The sequence below is a fragment of the Staurois parvus genome, unplaced genomic scaffold (genome assembly GCF_062004578.1).
Source record: "Staurois parvus isolate SC_StPar_1 unplaced genomic scaffold, SC_StPar_1.0 ptg000580l, whole genome shotgun sequence".
NCBI lineage: Eukaryota > Metazoa > Chordata > Amphibia > Anura > Ranidae > Staurois > Staurois parvus.
In genome coordinates, this window is record NW_028318376.1 from 1,721,896 (window position 1) to 1,741,301 (window position 19,406).

A 19,406-nucleotide genomic window follows, 5' to 3' on the forward strand; every position below is an offset into this window, starting at 1 on the left:
TGACAGTGCAAGGTGTTTATACAGTACAAATGTTTTTCCTCTTGTGAATTCAATGCACTTCAGTTGATACAGATGTTTTCCTTCAGCTACTATGTGGCTTACTTTTATGATAATACAGCTGTTACCTGTGAATGTCACTACACATCCTTGTATGCTTGGTGAGCATCTTCACTGACAGGATGTTATTTTAAAGTGTTACTAAACCCACAACAGTAAAATCAGTCTGTATATGCAGTAAATCATGCTTGGTATACTCTCTGTGAAACCTAAGGGGTTAATACTCCACCTTGTATAAAAGGCTGTTTGAACCTGTTTTATCTGATCCTCCCCTTCTTTTACTGTCCCGCCACTCCATCTGCCATAGTACAGAGCAACAGTGGCAAGTCTCTGGTGTGTATTGTTTGAGAGGTAGTTTTTGGGGGAGGGTGCATGTGTTCAGAACAGGGCTAATCAGTGTTGTCCAGACAGAGGGTCAGGGGTCATGCAGCCTCATAGGACAATCAGAGGTGAAGGAAAACTCCTCCTACAAGACTAACCAGTGCTCAGCTGGACACTGATGGAAGTCACAAGACTTCGACTATACTGCTGATGAGAAAAGGTATTTAGCAGTTTATATTTAGTAAAATAATTGCATTTCCATGTTATGTGTACTGTGGAAGACTGGATACAGTGAATGCAGGATCCTGGGTTTAGTAACACTTTAATGAGCAGGAACATATAGTACGTCTCTAATGAGTATCCTTCTGACAATTATTTGGGATGGAGGGCACCATATTAGCTATTGTAATTCTACTTTGATCGAGCTGAGTGAAGCAAATTTTTAGCATTGTTCAAATGACATGCAGCTCCTGAGTCAACGCACCATGTAAAAATGATGAGGCCCTCTCTTTGAAGAAAAAGGCACATTTGGTATCTGATGCATCTTCTTTTTCTTCTTTAACACCTTTTGTTGTTTAAGTTGTCCGTTTTACTGATTCATCTTATATTTCAAAAACAACTGTCCTTGTTCCTTTTTTATTTGCGCTAGCATTTTAAATTTCAGGACAAGCTTTCGGGGTGTTCCCTTCTTCTTGGATCAAGCAATACAATTTTAGCAATCTCTGGAAAAAAATCAACATGCACACACAAACACAGCAAATGGTAATGAAACTGAGATAGTTGTTAAGATTTAGAAATGAGTGGGCTATAGATTGGGAGGAGGGAGTATGAGACATAGAGGTGAGAATGGTCATAAAAATGTTGTATAGTGATTTAGAAAACATAAAGTCCATTATCTCTTGTATCAAATAGAATTATCATTTGTGGGTCAAAAGGTCCTTTTCAGGAGTATTTGTTATGTCCCCTTTGAAAAGGAAAACATGTCTTCTTCCATAAAGTGGACTGGTTGTGAGAAATGATATCCCACGGGTGTGCTGCAATCATCTTCCTTTTGTTCTTTTATGATGTGTCCGAGTAAATGTATTGCTTTTATGTAATTTCTGTCCTGTTTTGCCAATATTAAAGATCCTTGGTTGAATTTTTGGCATTGAATGAGATAGACAGCATTAATATAGGTACCGCTGTGATTCTGTGATACTGAAGGTCTTTTTTGTGTGTGGCACTTTTCAGTACATTGATTTGGATGCAAAATTTGCAGTGTTTCCTGTTGCAATGTTTGCTCTTGTTATTTTCATCCCTGCAATCAGAATTAAATTTCCTGCTGATTAATTTATGGCTGAATTTGTGCGGTTGAATGAAGGCCAACATTGGGGTTGTTGGAATATTGCTTTCAGAGTTTCATCATCTGTTATGATGCATTGCAGCTCTTTCATTATCTTACCTATCCCTTCTAATGCTGGATTGTATGTGATTACTAGAGGTACACCTTTTTTTTTCCATAGAAGTCCTCCCATGGGCATGCTCTGTTACCACTGTGTCCTTTGGACACATCTGATCACAGATCACGGTAAAGGGCCAATCACAGCAGCCCTTTACGTGTGGGCAGCTGTGATCGGACACAGATGATCACATGGTAAACAGACTTATTAGTTATCGGCATTTCCTTTCCTCACACAATGTCTCTGTGTGAGCAAAGGAGAGCTGACAGGGCACAATAGATACATTGTTTACACCGATAATCAGGGCACTGATCATCAGTGCCCTGATTATCATTGCAGCCCCATCAGTGCCAAGCAGTGACACCTATCAGTGCATCTTCGTCAGTGCCTCATCATCAGAGCCAATCACTGTAGCTTATTAGTGCCCATCAGTGGCACCTCATCAGTGCATCTTATCAGTGCTGCCTATCATTGCAGCTTCATCAGTGCCAATCAGTGCAGCTTAACAGTGGCTATCAGTGCCACTTCATCAGTGCAGCCTCATCAGCACACATCAGTGCAGCCTCATCATAGCACATCAGTGGAAAAGATTAAAAAAAAATAGTTTTTTCATAATTTTCTTTTTTTCCTTTTTTTAGCAAAAAAGAAACAGGGTTGATTAAATTTGCTGTAAAAATAGGTATAAGTGAGCGCTAAAGGTAACAAAGCTGCTGAACACAAAAGGTACCAAAAAAAACCCTCCAAAAACTCACATATAAAAAAGGGTGCAGCGCTTATACATTAAAACATGCAAGATATGAGCATACCCCCTATGAGTAAGTGCGGTTGCACGAAACGCGTCAGGGAGGAACTGTGGCACAGTGACGTTTACCACGGCCGGCACCATTGGGGTCCCGACGGCCAACTTTATTGTCTGATCAGTATTGTTTTTATTATACCGTGTTGCTGGATGAAATAATTGCACGCATGCTTAAGCGGTATCACGCTATTCTGGCCTCCTTGTTTCTTTCTGGGGCTCTCTGGTGAGCTTCCAACTACCTGCAGAGTAAAGAGCTATAGGGGACAGAGCCATGCGTGACAGCTGAGGGTCCACATCGTAAAGTTTGACCAGATCTTGCCTTTGATGAGTCCTGGAACCATACCTTGAGAGGGGTTATCTCTTACATGCGCATATTGGTTGTGCATCTGGTGAGTGCCCAATCTTTTACCAGTTTTGGATATCACCATACATCACCTTTTTGGCTATCACCGTGTGTCAATAGAGATCCATCTGATCTTTCACCTCACCGTACCCACTGGGAGATTGTGAACTATATATCTGTGTGTTATTTGAGACTATAAGGGGCAGTATAATAACTATACCCTGCCTGCGTTTTGCAAGGATACACTCTTGCAATTTTGATATCTTGCATGTTTTAATGTATAAGCGCTGCACCCTTTTTTATATGAGGGTTGATTAAATACCACCAAAAGAAAGCTCTGTTTGTGTGGAAAAAATTAGAACAATTTCATATTGGTACAGTGTTGCATGACCACACTGTTCAAAGTGTGACAGCGCGGTAAAAGATGAAATTTGGCCTGGGCAGGAAGGGGGTGAAAGTGCCCAGTACTGAAGTGGTAAAAAAAAGAGCTGGTTTTGGAATACCAGATAGGACCATATTCAGATCTAACAGCCACAGAGGGACAAACAGATAGAGATACACGGGAGATTAGCCATGCAAAGCTCTTAACCACGGAGCAGAAGGCTAACAGTCTCTAAAACAAAATGACAAAAACAACCAAGCACTCTCTGTGATACTTTTTTATTTGCGCTCACATCCACATGTTCAGAACAAGCTTTCGGGGTGTACCCCCTTCTTCAAATTCCAAGCAGTACTAATACACACAGTTTTAGCTGAGTGATAACAAGGCAATCTTTGAAGAAGACAAAAACACACAATCAAGCATACCCAGCAATGGTACTTAAATATGGATAGTTAGTGAGATAAGGCATGGAGAGGGCTATGGACTGGGGAGGGGAAGAGAGTCACAGAGGTGAAATTGGTCTTAAAACTGCTGGATAGTGATTTAGAAAACCGAGGTCCACATTTAGTCCATTATCATTTGTGTCAAATAGAATTATCATTGTTAGTTCAAAAGGTTTCCTTTCCTGTGTAGTTTTGAAGTTCCCTTTAAGAAATAAAGTGGCCATACATGGATTGAAATACGTCCGGTCCCTTTTGAACCGGTTGAATTTCTAACCATGCATGGGAAGGGTAGTTGTACAAAGGTTGATCTACGAACTTCTGTACAACCGCCCTGTCAGATTTTTGCTGTTCAATCAGCACCTGTATTTCGGTGGCGGGGAAGTCTCCCCATGTCAGAATTCAATATCTCAGCGTGGTGGATTCCTGTTTCCACATTGATGGGGGAATTGAGTCATTTTTTTTTTCATTCAACTTGCTGGTTGAACAAAACAAAAATGACTCTTCTATGGCCAGCTTATAAATTCATGTCTTCCATAGTGTGGTCTGGTTGTGAGAAGAGTTGTCCCACAGGTGTTCAAACATCATCTTCTTATAGTGTGTCTGTCTAAATTCATTCTTGTTAGCAATTTCTGTCCTGTACACCAATGTAAGATCCTTGGTTGCATTTTTTGCATTGGATGAGGTACACAACATTACTGGAGTACAACTGTATGATTCTATAATACTGAAGGTCCATTTTGTGTGTGTGACACTTTTTAATGGGTTGATTTGGCTGCACAGCGGATTTTGTTGCAAGGCTTGATTCTTTCATTTGCGACTTCATAATCATTATATTGTGACTTCATCTGTTTCCCTGTACTCACAGCCTATATTCCTGAGTCAGTAGATTATGTACGTGTAGAAACATGAGGTATTTTGGCATTCAACACTACACAGGTTAATGAAAGGCCTCTATATGTTCTGTGAGAACTGACATTTCCTGTGAAGAAACTATATATCCCATAATCCCTGGGTCTCTCCGTTTAGTGCTGGAACGGGTGAGAGCTAAACAGTAATTAGATCTGGTACAGACACAAGCAGGCAGAGCATTAATGCACACAGAGCACTCATCATACAGCTGGAAGACTTTTTTTATTACATTAGCCCTCCCACACTTGTGATGTGACACAGAGGGGGTGACAAGTCATGCACTGAATGTTTTGTGATGTGGAACAGGAGGTTGTCTTGTCCCTTTGGTAAATACAAGCAATATATGGACAACAACAGGAAATTATGCTACAAACTGCACAACATTTAAGCCCATTGTACAAAAAAGGAAACATTTGAAGGTGAGTGTACAATACCTTTCAAGAATACTGCTGACAGTTCTTCCGGTTACTAAAGTATGCCTGGCCCCTCCAGCCTTCCATACATCCCTGCTGGACACAGATGACACTAATCATAGCATTCAGACAAAGCAGAGGGTACTGAAACCTGTTTCAGATACGCTATATTTGTCAACAGCTTTCAATATTCTTAAAGTGACAGAGGGCGTCATTTACAAAGCGGTATCCACAGCTTTAAGATCCGTGGAAAAATATCTCTTAGTGTTTTTTAATTCACTAAAAATGCTACTAAAATACCACATGAGGTTTTTTATGAACTGATACAGTATTTTAGTAGTGAAACCTAGTAGTATTTCATCACCCGGCAGCTGCCAGCATCCTTAACAACCAATGCATAAGTGGTTGTTAAGGAGTGGGTGGCCACTGTGTCCCTAACAACCATGATTCATCTGCTGTCAGCAGGATTCCCCATGACAACAGAATGTAAACAAAACAAGTAGTGGCATTAAAAAATTAAAAAAAAACAGCATGGGGGTCCCCATCAATCTATACCAGGCCCTTTGGGTCTGGTATGGATTTTGAGGGGAAACCCATGCCAAAATTTCAAAACAAAATGTCTTGGGGTCCCCCTCCAAAAAAAATCTATACCCGACCTTTATCCTACCATGCATCCAGCCAGCCCAGGAAAGGGGAAGGACGAGCAACCCCCTTAATTTATTTAGCAACAGGAGGCAGCTATGCATGTGATTCAGTAGATTAACGTTACCCAGCTATGATATCATGTAATCGCTATGATTGGTCATGGTGATCACATGATTAGAATGTAAATAAAACAGTCATGAGAGGTTTTAAATCATGACTGCTTGCTTAGCGTTATGAAGCTATGATTGGCTCACAACTATCACATGGTACCATGTGATTAACTGTCGCCAATCACAGCATGTCAACAGTAACTAAGCTGTCATTAATGTTAACCCATTCATGACAGCCAAGACTATTGCTGATAACAGGGAACATCACTGTTATCAGCAATAGCAGCGTAAAAAAAAATCCCTGATCACCGCTATGGTGACACTGAACTATTCTAATGACAAGGTGTAAAAGAAAAAAAAAAATAAATAAAAATTAAAAATTTGAATAAAATTACTTATTTGTTTATTTTTTTCACATATTTTCACCAGTCAGTATCCCTGATCACCACACTACGATGACGCTGTACTGTACTGGTGACAGTATGTAAAAAATAAAAAAAATATTTACTGTCTTCATTTTCCAAAAAATTGTGACAAAATATTACAACTTCAAAAAACTTGTCATGCATCTTACTAAATGCCTCAGACTGTCTACTTTCCAAAAAAGGACTAATTTGGGGGGTTATATCTACTGTCCAAGAATTTTAGGACCTCAAGAAATGAGAAAGGCTGTCAGTACATAAGAAGTGACCAGTTTTCAAACATACTGCACATACCATAGTTTGTAGATGCTATAACTTTTATACAAACCAATTAATATATACCTATTGCAATTTTTCTTTTACCAAAGACATATAGAAGAATACATTTTGGCCTAAATTTATTAAAAAGATAGTTAATTTAGAAAAAAGTTTTATAATAGAAAGTAGAAAATATTGTTTTTTTTATAATAAATTGCTGTCTTTTTTTGTTTATATAATAAATTTTTTTTTAAACCCATGGGTGCTCAAATGCCACCAACAGAAAGCTCTTTTTGTGAAAAAAAAATTATATAAATTTCATTTTGATACAATGTTGTTTAACCATGTAATTGCCAGTTAAAGTATCACAGTACTGAATAGCAAAGTGCCACGGTCAAGAAGGTAAAACCTTCAAGAGATCAAATGGTTAATGCCTACACTTGTTTTGTTTACATTCTGCTGTCAGTGGGGAATCCCACTGACAGCAGATGAGTCATGGTTGTTAAGGACCCGGCTGCAGCTTGCTCCTTAACAATCATGATTAGAGATGAGCGAATCGAACTTGGCGAAGTGGAATTCGTTTCAAATATTAGGAAAAATTCGATTCGCATCGAATCCGAATTTTAGCCAACTTCGGATGCACGAATCGAATTTTCCCCGATCAGCCGGCAAAAGTGTCACTGCAGAGAGCTCCGCTATTTCTGACAGTTCTCTGACAGTTCTGACAGTTCATTTACAGCGGTTGAAACATTGTATCTATTTGTTTCCATTTAGGATACAGATGTTTTTATTCGGAAATAAATAGATACAATGTTTCAACCGCTGTAAATGAACTGTCAGAACTGTCAGAGAACTGTCAGAAATAGCGGAGCTCTCTGCAGATACACTTTTTGCTGTACTGGAATTCTTCTTCTTTTCATTCTTCTTCTTCTTTTCATTCTTCTTTTCATTCTTCTTCTTCTTCTTTTCATTCTTCTTCTTCTTCTTTTCATTCTTCTTTTCATTCTTCTTCTTCTTCTTTTCATTCTTCTTCTTCTTCTTTTCATTCTTCTTCTTCTTTTCATTCTTCTTTTCATTCTTCTTCTTCTTCTTTTCATTCTTCTTCTTCTTCTTCTTTTCATTCTTTTTTTCATTCTTCATCTTCTTCTTTTCATTCTTTTTTTCATTCTTCTTCTTCTTTTCATTCTTCTTCTTCTTTTCATTCTTCTTTTCTTTCTTCTCATTCTTCTTTTAATTCTTCTTTTAATTCTTCTTCTCATTCTTCTTTTCATTCTTCTTTTTCTTCTTTTCATTCTTCTTCTTTTCATTCTTCTTCTTCTTCTTTTCATTCTTCTTCTTCTTCTTTTCATTCTTCTTTTCATTCTTCTTCTTCTTCTTTTCATTCTTCTTCTTCTTCTTCTTTTCATTCTTCTCATTCTTCTTTTAATTCTTCTTTTCATTCTTCTTCTCATTCTTCTTTTCATTCTTCTTCTTCTCATTCTTCTTTTCATTCTTCTTCTTCTTTTCATTCTTCTTTTCATTCTTCTTCTTCTTCTTTTCATTCTTCTTTTCATTCTTCTTCTTCTTCTTCTTTTCATTCTTCTTCTTCTTCTTCTTCTTTTCATTCTTCTTTTCATTCTTCTTCTTTTCATTCTTCTTTTCATTCTTCTTCTTCTTCTTTTCATTCTTCTTTTCATTCTTCTTCTTCTTCTTCTTGTCATTCTTCTTCTTCTTTTCATTCTTCTTCTTCTTTTCATTCTTCTTTTCATTCTTCTTCTTTTCATTCTTCTTCTTCTTCTTTTCATTCTTCTTCTTCTTCTTTTCATTCTTCTTTTCATTCTTCTTGTTTTCATTCTTCTTCTTTTCATTCTTCTTCTTCTTCTTTTCATTCTTCTTCTTCTTTTCATTCTTCTTTTCATTCTTCTCATTCTTCTTTTCATTCTTCTTTTCATTCTTCTTCTCATTCTTCTTTTCATTCTTCTTCTTCTTTTCATTCTTCTTCTTCTTCTTTTCATTCTTCTTTTCATTCTTCTTCTTCTTCTTTTCATTCTTCTTCTTTTCATTCTTCTTCTTCTTCTTTTCATTCTTCTTTTCATTCTTCTTCTTTTCATTCTTCTTTTCATTCTTCTTCTCATTCTTCTTTTCATTCTTCTTCTTCTTCTTTTCATTCTTCTTCTTCTTCTTTTCATTCTTCTTTTCATTCTTCTTCTTCTTCTTTTCATTCTTCTTCTTCTTTTCATTTTTCTTCTTCTTCTTTTCATTCTTCTTCTTCTTTTCATTTTTCTTCTTCTTCTTTTCATTCTTCTTTTCATTCTTCTTCTTCTTCTTTTCATTCTTCTTCTTCTTCTTTTCATTCTTCTTTTCATTCTTCTTCTTCTTCTTTTCATTCTTCTTCTTCTTCTTTTCATTCTTCTTTTCATTCTTCTTCTTCTTTTCATTGTTCTTTTCATTCTTCTTCTTCTTCTTTTCATTCTTCTTCTTCTTCTTTTCATTCTTCTTCTTCTTTTCATTCTTCTTCTTCTTCTTCTTTTCATTCTTCTTTTCATTCTTCTTCTTCTTCTTTTCATTCTTCTTCTTCTTCTTTTCATTCTTCTTTTCATTCTTCTTCTTCTTCTTTTCATTCTTCTTCTTCTTCTTTTCATTCTTCTTTTCATTCTTCTTCTTCTTCTTTTCATTCTTCTTCTTCTTTTCATTCTTCTTCGTCTTCTTTTCATTCTTCTTTTCATTCTTCTTTTCATTCTTCTTTTCATTCTTCTTCTTCTTCTTTTCTTTCTTCTTCGTCTTCTTTTCTTTCTTCTTCGTCTTCTTTTCATTCTTCTTTTCATTCTTCTTCTTCTTCTTTTCATTCTTCTTCGTCTTCTTTTCATTCTTCTTCGTCTTCTTTTCATTCTTCTTTTCATTCTTCTTCTTCTTCTTTTCATTCTTCTTCTTCTTCTTCTTTTCATTCTTCTTTTCATTCTTCTTCTTTTCATTCTTCTTCTTCTTCTTTTCATCATTCTTCTTTTCATTCTTCTTCTTCTTCTTTTCATTCTTCTTCGTCTTCTTTTCATTCTTCTTCTTCTTCTTTTCATTCTTCTTCTTCTTCTTCTTTTCATTGTTCTTTTCATTCTTCTTCTTCTTCTTTTCATTCTTCTTCTTCTTCTTCTTCTTCTTTTCTTTCTTCTTCTTCTTCTTTTCATTCTTCTTTTCATTCTTCTTCTTCTTCTTTTCATTCTTCTTCTTCTTCTTTTCATTCTTCTTTTCATTCTTCTTCTTCTTCTTTTCATTCTTCTTCTTCTTCTTTTCATTCTTCTTTTCATTCTTCTTCTTCTTTTCATTCTTCTTTGCATTCTTCTTCTTCTTCTTCTTCTTCGTCGTGCCCCGTGACTGCCCAAATGAGTGAAGTGTGCGGTGATTCTAAGATCGACGGCACTCATCTGCATGTCACACTGACTGACAGTATTATTTCTCTTCCCCAGCAGACTCCAAGGGCATTTAAATTAAAGGTACAGTGTTCTGCACTAATATAAAGGCTCTCTGAAGCCTAGAAACCCTTTAAATAAGTTAAATTCGCGGCGAATAAATTCGCATCGAATCGAATTTCTCCCGCAAATTCGGCGAATCAGCCGAATCAAATTTTTTAATAATTCGCTCATCTCTAATCATGATGTTTACTGATTGTTAAGGATGCTGGTGGCTGCCGGCTCCTTAACAACCAACTATAATAAAACAGATTCCTTACCTATCAAATGCCCAGACCACTACTTAATTAACGCGTGCATTTATTTATTTCCTTTAGTGAATTGACTTTAATGCCATGTATGCGATATTTACCAAACATTTTTGCTTTTTGAGGTAAATACAGCATAAAAGGATAGCGAATTAACCTTTTCAGCATCACATGTGATATTTGGGAAAAAATGCGTCATATCACCTAAATACTGCATTCGATCTGCTTTAGTGAATGGAGCCTAGAGTCTCTTTGAGACAGCACCAGCTTTCATGACTAGGTCTTATTTGATGAAAACTCATCATGGGTTTCTGCTCATCAGATCTAGATTTTGCATGTTTGTTTCTTATTGTCTTCAACAGCAACCAAAATCCTATTAGGCCACTATCCTTTCATATATTTCATAATTAAATAAAACAGCATGCTTCTTCTGTTTGAAATATACAGCCTCTCTCTGGTTAAAGCTCAGGAAGAAGATAATTATATCAGACTGACGATCGATAGCTATGAAGTGTTCAGCAGGAAATAGGGAATTCATTGTGGCTTATTTTATGTGAAATATTAGTACAAATAAAGGCAAACCCTAGGTAGTGGCTTATTTTGTGTATGACTCAGCCTGATCATGACATGGTCTGCAAGTGAAATACACTTAAAAGCTAGCCATACACATTAAAGTTTAATTGGTTGGCCAGTTTTAAACAACAGAATAAGTTAAAGTGGTAGTAAAGTCGCTTTTTATATCTTTACCTACAGGTAAGCTTAAAATAAAGCTTACCTGTTGGTAAAATGAATATCCCCTAAGTGTTCAACTTTTAGGAGATATTCTACGGAGCAGCAGCCAGTGACAATACACCTGCTGTTCCTTTAGAGCTGTGTGCCATGGCCAAAACCCCCATACACATGCGCTGGAGTGACTTTATCGGCGGCTGGCCCATTCAAGCAGGTGCAGCACGGGAACCCATACGGAAGATCAGGTGAAGATGGGAGCCTCCTGCAGAGGAAGGGCTTTGTTCTAATGGAAGCCTCCTGCAGCGGAAGAGCTTTGTTCTAATGCAAGCCTTCTGCAGTGGAAGGGCTTTGTTCCAATGGAAGCCTTCTTCAGCGGAAGGGCTTTGTTCTAATGGAAGCCCTCTGCAGCGGAAGGGCTTTGTTCTAATGGAAGCCTTCTGCAGCGGAAGGGCTTTGTTCTAATGGAAGCCTTCTGCAGCGGAAGGGCTTTGTTCTAATGGAAGCCTTCTGCAGCGGAAGGGCTTTGTCCCAATGGAAGCCTTCTGCAGCGGAAGGGCTTTGTTCTAATGGAAGCCTTCTGCAGCGGAAGGGCTTTGTTCCAATGGAAGCCTTCTGCAGCGGAAGGGCTTTGTTCTCATGGAAGCCTTCTGCAGCGGAAGGGCTTTGTTCTAATGGAAGCCTTCTGCAGCGGAAGGGCTTTGTTCTAATGGAAGGCTTCTGCAGAGGAAGGGCTTTGTTCTAATGGAAGCCTTCTGCAGCGGAAGGGCTTTGTTCTAATGGAAGCCTTCTGCAGCGGAAGGGCTTTGTTCTAATGGAAGCCTTCTGCAGCGGAAGGGCTTTGTTCTAATGGAAGCCTTCTGCAAGGGAAGGGCTTTGTTATAATGAAAGCCTTCTGCAGCAGAAGGGCTTTGTTCTAATGGAAGCCTTCTGCAGCGGAAGGGCTTTGTTCTAATGGAAGCCTTCTGCAGCGGAAGGGCTTTGTTCTAATGGAAGCCTTCTGCAGCGGAAGGGCTTTGTTCTAATGGAAGCCTTCTGCAGCGGAAGGGCTTTGTTCTAATGGAAGCCTTCTGCAGAGGAAGGGCTTTGTTCTAATGGAAGCCTTCTGCAGCGGAAGGGCTTTGTTCTAATGGAAGCCTTCTGCAGCGGAAGGGCTTTGTTCTAATGGAAGCCTTCTGCAGCGGAAGGGCTTTGTTCTAATGGAAGCCTTCTGCAAGGGAAGGGCTTTGTTATAATGAAAGCCTTCTGCAGTGGAAGGGCTTTGTTCTAATGGAAGCCTTCTGCAAGGGAAGGGCTTTGTTATAATGAAAGCCTTCTGCAGTGGAAGGGCTTTGTTCTAATGGAAGCCTTCTGCAGCGGAAGGGCTTTATTGCTGCACATTATCCACACCTTCTAGAGATTTTACCTAACATCCTGTATTAGTGACAGCCACGGTATTGTTGCTGGATGAAATTCCCATTTCATTTCCCTGAAGTGTATTGCTATGCAGAATTAACCAGGGACCGGTGACGCTGGGCCTGATCCATCCAGCATCAAGGTGTTGCTGCTGTTCTGCTCATTGTTCTCCTTGCTGGAGGGTATGACGTGGGGAAGCAAAGCCCTTCCTCTACCAAGATGGCTTCCCCCACACAGAAACCCAATGCATAATAAGGCATGCGAGTCAGTAATGGGAAAAGATCAGCTGCTAGGAGACCACAGGCATTACTGGTGATTAGTCCTTTGTACTTTGTCTGCCTTTTTTTTTTAGGGCGCAGCTTTTAGCGTTATCATATCTGTGTATCACAATTATAGATATAAATAGGAACCAAGGTCCTCCTGCGCTAAAAAGGAAGTGGAACCTCACTTGAAGCTGCCAACACTCAAAACTGATACCTAAACAGTATTAAATAATTCATAAATAGTGTAGCGCTCATTCAAAAATAATAATAATAATCAATACTAAACCACTGGGTGTAATAAATATACTAAAAAGTGCAAAAATGATAAAGTGCCAAAATAAATAATGCACTTTAAAAGCCAAAAAAAAAGATCCTCTAAGTGTAGTATAACTTTAACCAAGACTCCTTTATTATAAAAAGAAGAATGCCACTCACATGTTCCAGCAGTTCCCCCTCCTCACCGATGTGTGGGTGTACTGCATGTGTGTGGGACTTCCTGGGTATAACAAGATGGCGACGAACGCCAGAAGTGCGTCACCGTGCACCGGAAGCTGCATATTGGCGTATGTGAGTGGCATTCTTCTGTTTATAATAAAGGAGTCTTCGTTAAAGTTAATACTACACTTAGAGGATCTCTTTTCTGGCTCACTGGTCTGGTGAGCTATTGTTCTTTAGAAGCTTTCGGTCTGGGGCAACGGGAGCCCCATAGGAAATCCACTGCATGATGATGGTTACCAGCCTTTATGATTAAGGATCCAGGTTCATCCTGAAAGCTGTTTGGCCCCTGGGGGTCACCTGGAGGAGGTGAGGAGGCAATCTAGCCGTAAAAGAAGAAGAGTGTTGACACGATCATGGAATTACCAGCACTATTGCACATGCATGAATTTATACATCACTTATCCATTGTTTTATGGACGTTTTGATTATTTGAGTGTTATTTGAAGTGTGGACACTTTATTGCACTTAAGCACTTTTTGTTTACCCCTTTTATTTGAAGGGGGTTTGCATCATTTATAGTGTGTGGGCACGGCTTATGAGTCACTTTTTATTAGTGGCACATTATATTTATATGCATATTTGCATTATTTATTTTGACACTTTATCATCTTTGCACTTTTTAGTATATTTATTACACCCAGTGGTTTAGTATTGATTATTTTTATTATTTTTGAATGAGCGCTGCACTATTTATGAATTAGTTAATAATTATAGATATAGTTTAGCTTACACTGCTGAGGACTATAAACAACAGGCTTTTTACAAGAAGTGGTACAGAGGAAAATGTGTGAAAAGACTGACTGCATATATGTACAATAAGAATATTTAACATTTATAGGCAATAGTTTAGGTTTACCTAAATAAAATCTAAATATATATATATTTGACATTTGTAGTTTCACTTATTCTATGACAAATAAACAAGTAAAGAATATATATATATATATATATATATATATATATATATATATATATATATATATATATATGTGTGTGTGTGTGTGTGTGTGTATATATATAAAGTCACTCTACATTCCCTTTAGAATATAATAAAGTGACCTCTAAAGAAAAGTAATGACTTGTGATAATATCGCTTAAAGTGATATTAAAGGCAATGCATGAAGATGAAAATCCTTGAGCCTTTGCAACCAAAGGTCATTTTGGCATTGATTAAAAAAAGCTATTGGGATAATTTGTTGTTCTGGTGCATTAAGAATTGCACAGGAATGCAGTCCACGCTCCTGTGTAATACCTGTGTAATTCAGTTGCAGTCCATGCATTTGAATTGGCTGAAAACGCCTCAGCACCCTTCTTTCCTTTTTGGGAGGGAGGTGGTTGTCGTTGGGTGGGTGGGTCAAGGAGGGTGTTTGCGGGAGGATTGTTGGGGTACCTTGGGAGGCATATTGTGGGATTTTTCTGGGGGATTGTTGAGAGGTGGTTGTGGTTTTGCGGGAGGGGGGTTGGCCTGTAGGGGAGGTGCGGGTGCTCTGTATATACTGGGGTACATTGGACACTTTTCTTTGGTACCATCTGTAGCAATTGTACGTACAGAGATGGGTGCTGTGTATATACTGGGGTACATTGGACACTTTTCTTTGGTACCATCTGTAGCAATTGTACGTACAGAGATAGATGCGGTCATCCATCTTGCTAAAAATCCTCCATCTTGTATCATTCTCTCTCCCTCCAATCCCTCCCTCAGGAATGTGGTCTGTGTGTATGCCGAGTTCACAAGCCATCAGGTACATCTGGAAAGCTTCATGGTTATAAACCCCAATTAGCCTGGGCCCAGTATGTCTGTGAGACTCTTGCTTGGAGATGATCGTAAAGCTATAAACCAGTCCTTCACTGGACATGAAAGACATTCCAAGATAGCAGTAAAACATACATCCCATTTAAAACCACTTTTCCATACAATTTCATATGTTAACCCCTTTGCGCCGGCCGCACACAAATGTGCGGCCTCCCGGCGTCTGGGCCTAGACGCCGAGCGGCCGCACATTTGCGTCCATGTAACTAAATACATATGTGCTGAGAGCGCGCGCCCTGCGTGCTCCCAGCACACATGTGTGGTACTCACGGAAAGGTCCCGTTCCGCTCTTTCGATCGGGACCTTTCCCGATCATGTGACCGCTGTGACGCGTCATCACGGCGGTCACATGATTCCTAAACCACGCCCCAACCTCCCCGCCTCCCGGCGTCTGAATCTCTTAAAGGGCCAGGAGGCATCGGCGGGAAGGGGTTAAGATAGGAAATACTTACAATGAAACAAAGCATATATTCCAAGAGGTCACTTTAATACAAGTCACCTGATACCTTACACCCCTAGTTAAAGTTTACAGGAGAGTAGAAAGCCATATAGTTCTTGCTGAAATAGTAAGATATGACATATTTGATGTCTGGACGTTCAGGATATCATTCTGCATATTAATCTACTAGTGGCTAGGCTGCAACATGTACCTAGGGAAGGTTATTGACCATGGTATAACTTGGGAGGGATTTGGTCATAGCCTGAGTTGCCCGCCTAAACACCCCTCTGCTTTAAGGAGACACCCTGTTGAGTTCCTAGAAAAGAGGTTGTCGGGCTTGGAGAAGTAAGTTGAAGAATTCTCCCTTTTTAACATCAGGAACCAACTTGGGAGAACAGTACCCTTTTGTTCAGGACCTTGATCTGCTTAAACCAAGGCTGACGGCAAGTATTCTACCTCTCTAAACTTCTTTCTGTTATCTCTTTGCTGTGTTATTGCTCTCTGTATTGATATATATATATATATATGTATATTGGCTACATCTTTTTCTGTAAATATTTTTATTGCACCCTTTTGACCTTTTTAGTAATAAATCCTATTATCTGAAAAGTGTTGAACTGTTTCTAAAGCTCTTTAATGCAAACTAAGAATCCCTTTCTCTGAAGAGTGCTACTGTGTGTTTTCAAACCTCTATATACATCTGCCTGTGGTGACAGTGTGTACACAGATGCTTATTCAAACATCATAGTGTTACTGCTAAAATTGGCGAGTTTCCTCCTACTCTGTACAAAAAGGTGGTGGTGGCAGTACGAAGGGTTAATTGCGTAATTAACCTGACCCAGTAACAATCGCTCTCAGGCTGCGGTACATAGATTTTAGTCCATTAGCTGAAAAAACTTTGTGCAGGATGCAGCTGAGCGTGGCATTGTTACGCACGTGACAGCGCGGTTTTAGAGTGGCTAGTCCTTCGGTCACGAGTTGGTGAGAAGGGCGGGGGTCTGACGCCACGTCCGTCACACCATCTATAGAGTGCCCATTGTGGGAGGTCTTCCCTATGTTAGGGGTGGGGGTTTTCATGGGCAGGAATGGTTTCCAGATCACCGATGCAATGCATTTTTACTTGTATGGTTTCATGAGATAATAAACATGTTTTTTGAGGTTAGCCTTTTAGGTGTGTAGCCTATTTTCTTTTTCTTTGGTTTTTCAATTTGTATATTTTAGGCAACATCCTACCAGATATTTCTGGAGGCACCTCACTCTACATTTAATTTTGGTGGACTCCCCGGCTTTCCCTTGCCCCCCTTCCCCCTTTTTTACTTGGCTGAAAACACACTGGATCACACCAAAGTAGTGCATGCACTACTTTTCAAAAACGCACTGCGCTGGAGCACATGGTAATGTAATATCATGCGATCCAGTGCAGGCAAATACACTGCGTTTGCAATCTACGTTGGGGTGTCATTAGCAGCAGATCACACATCCAGTGCATTTTGAACACGGTGCGGAAACGAAAGCGAATTTCACATGCAGAATTCTGGTGTAAACAAGCCCTTAAGCAGAAATACATTCTCTCAAATGGCATTGCCCATTTTTAATGTTTATGCTGCTAGCATTAGTAAATAGGTAGGAAAGCATATCATATTTACTTGTTTTAAACTTTTTTTTTTATCTTTCTTCATGTGTGTTGGAGGTGCATTGGGGTGCTACTGAAAACAACTGGCATCCTAATGCAATAACCTGCCCATGCATTGTTTTAACCACTTCCTGTCTGCCCACAGTCTATAAATGGCAAATCTTAAGCAGCATCGAAGCTGCTCACAGAGCATGCACCCAGGAGCTCTGTGATCGTTGTGTCGTCTGGACAGAGCAGGGGTGGACTGACCATTTGGAAACTCGGGCACTGCCCGAGGGCCCGGGGTCAGTAGGGGGCCCCATGAGATGGGCCTGGTACCTTTTTCATAGGCTTTTTTGAGTTTGGGCAAGGACACAGGGGCCCCATGATCCCCTATTGCCCGGGGGCAGCATTTTGATCACCACCATACCTCATACCAGTGTCCTGATCACCACCATATGCCATACGCCATACCAGTGCTCTGATCACTGCCATACCCCATACCAGCGTCCTGATCACCGACATACCCAATACCAACGTCCTGATCATGCCATACCCTATACCAGCATCCCGATCACCGCCATACCCCATACAAGCATCCTGCTCACCACCATAACCCATACCAGCATCCTGATCAGTGCCATATGCCATACCCCATACCAGCGTGCTGATCATCGCCATACCCAATACTAACGTCCTGATCACCACCATACCCCATACCAGCGTCCTGATCACCGCCATACCCCATACCAGCGTCCTGATCACCAAAATACCCCATACCAGTGTCCTGATCACCAAAATACCCCATACCAGTGTCCTGATCACCGGTATACCCCATACCAGTGTCCTGATCACCGCCATACCCCATACCAGTGTCCTCATCACCGCCATACCCTATACCAGTGTCCTCATCACCACCATACCCTATACCAGCATCCTGATCACCGCCATATGCCATACCTGTGTTCTGATCACTGCCCAGTACTATTAAAGAGTGCAGTCAGTCCGTCACATGTTTTAGTGTCACCATTGTTCACAGTTATACCGCCATATATCATACCAATGTCCTGATCACCACCACACCAGAGTCCAGATAACCACTATTTGCCATACCAACCTCCTGATCATCGTCATACCATCCTCAAGATCACCGCCATACCCCATACCAGCCTCCTGATCACCGCCATACCAGATACCAACGTCCTGATCAGTGCCATACCACGTACCAGCGTCCTGATCACCTCCATACCCCATACCAGCGTCCTGATCCCCGCCATACCCCATACCAGCGTTCTGATCACTGCCATACCCCATACCAGTGTCCTGATCACCACCATACCCCATACCAGCATCCTGATCACCGCCATATGCCATACCTGTGTTCTGATGACTGCCATACCCCATACCAGTATCCTGAGCAGTGCCATACCCCATACCATTGCCCTGATCACTGCCATACCCCATAAAAGCATTCCGATTATCGCCATACTTCATGCCAGCATCCTGATCAATTTTCAAAATATATACCATAGTTTGTAGACTCTATAACTTTCCCACAGACTAAATAATATACACTGTTCTGGGTTATTGGTACCAAAAAATGTAGCAGAATACATTTTACCCTAAATTTATGAAGAAATAAAATTTAGCAAATAAATAACCTAACAAAAACCAGAAAAAGGCGGAATTTCTGCACAAATGTTGGTATTTTTTCATTTATATAGCAAAATCCTAAATTTTGGTTTGTCACAAGAACAAGGACAGAGGGAAAATATTTCAAAAGAGATGCTAACTCTGGTTACACCCCAGGATTCCCTCACTGTGGAGGGATTCACTCTCTCTTCCTGTTTTGACTATGGGACAGAAAGTGAAGGGAAATCTTCCAAATAGGACAGAGATGGCAAAAAACATGGGTTTTACCCTCCCTTAGTCTACCCAAAATAAAAAAATGTTTTGCCTTTAGTTATACTTTAAACAATTGCAGTTAAAAACAGAAAAATCAAGTATTTTAAATACTTACTTACAGAATGTTCCTTTTCATAAATAATTTTTTATTCACTTGCAACATGCCTTTCACTTGCTAGAAAAATTGACTAGTCAATTGCACAACAGCCATCTCCAGTTATGCTTTGTGCTGGCCTAGCTCCTTTGTCCTTCCCCTCACCTCCCTACATAAATTCTTATGCAGCTGCCAGGGCGAAGGGAAAGGGAATACTAGAGTGTAAATTTTGAGTCAGCTGACATGACATTGTGAGAGTGTGAGGCCCTGCTACAGTGCAAGATTAGGAATAGGATGTAGACATGACACCGGAATTCATCAGTTTGAGAAGCACCAGCATGTGTTGTGAGTGGAGAAAACTATGTTGTAGGTTTTCTCCAGACTTGGTAGTTCTGGATCAGGGCCTGGATTTGGAAGGTTCTAAAGTGTCTTGGG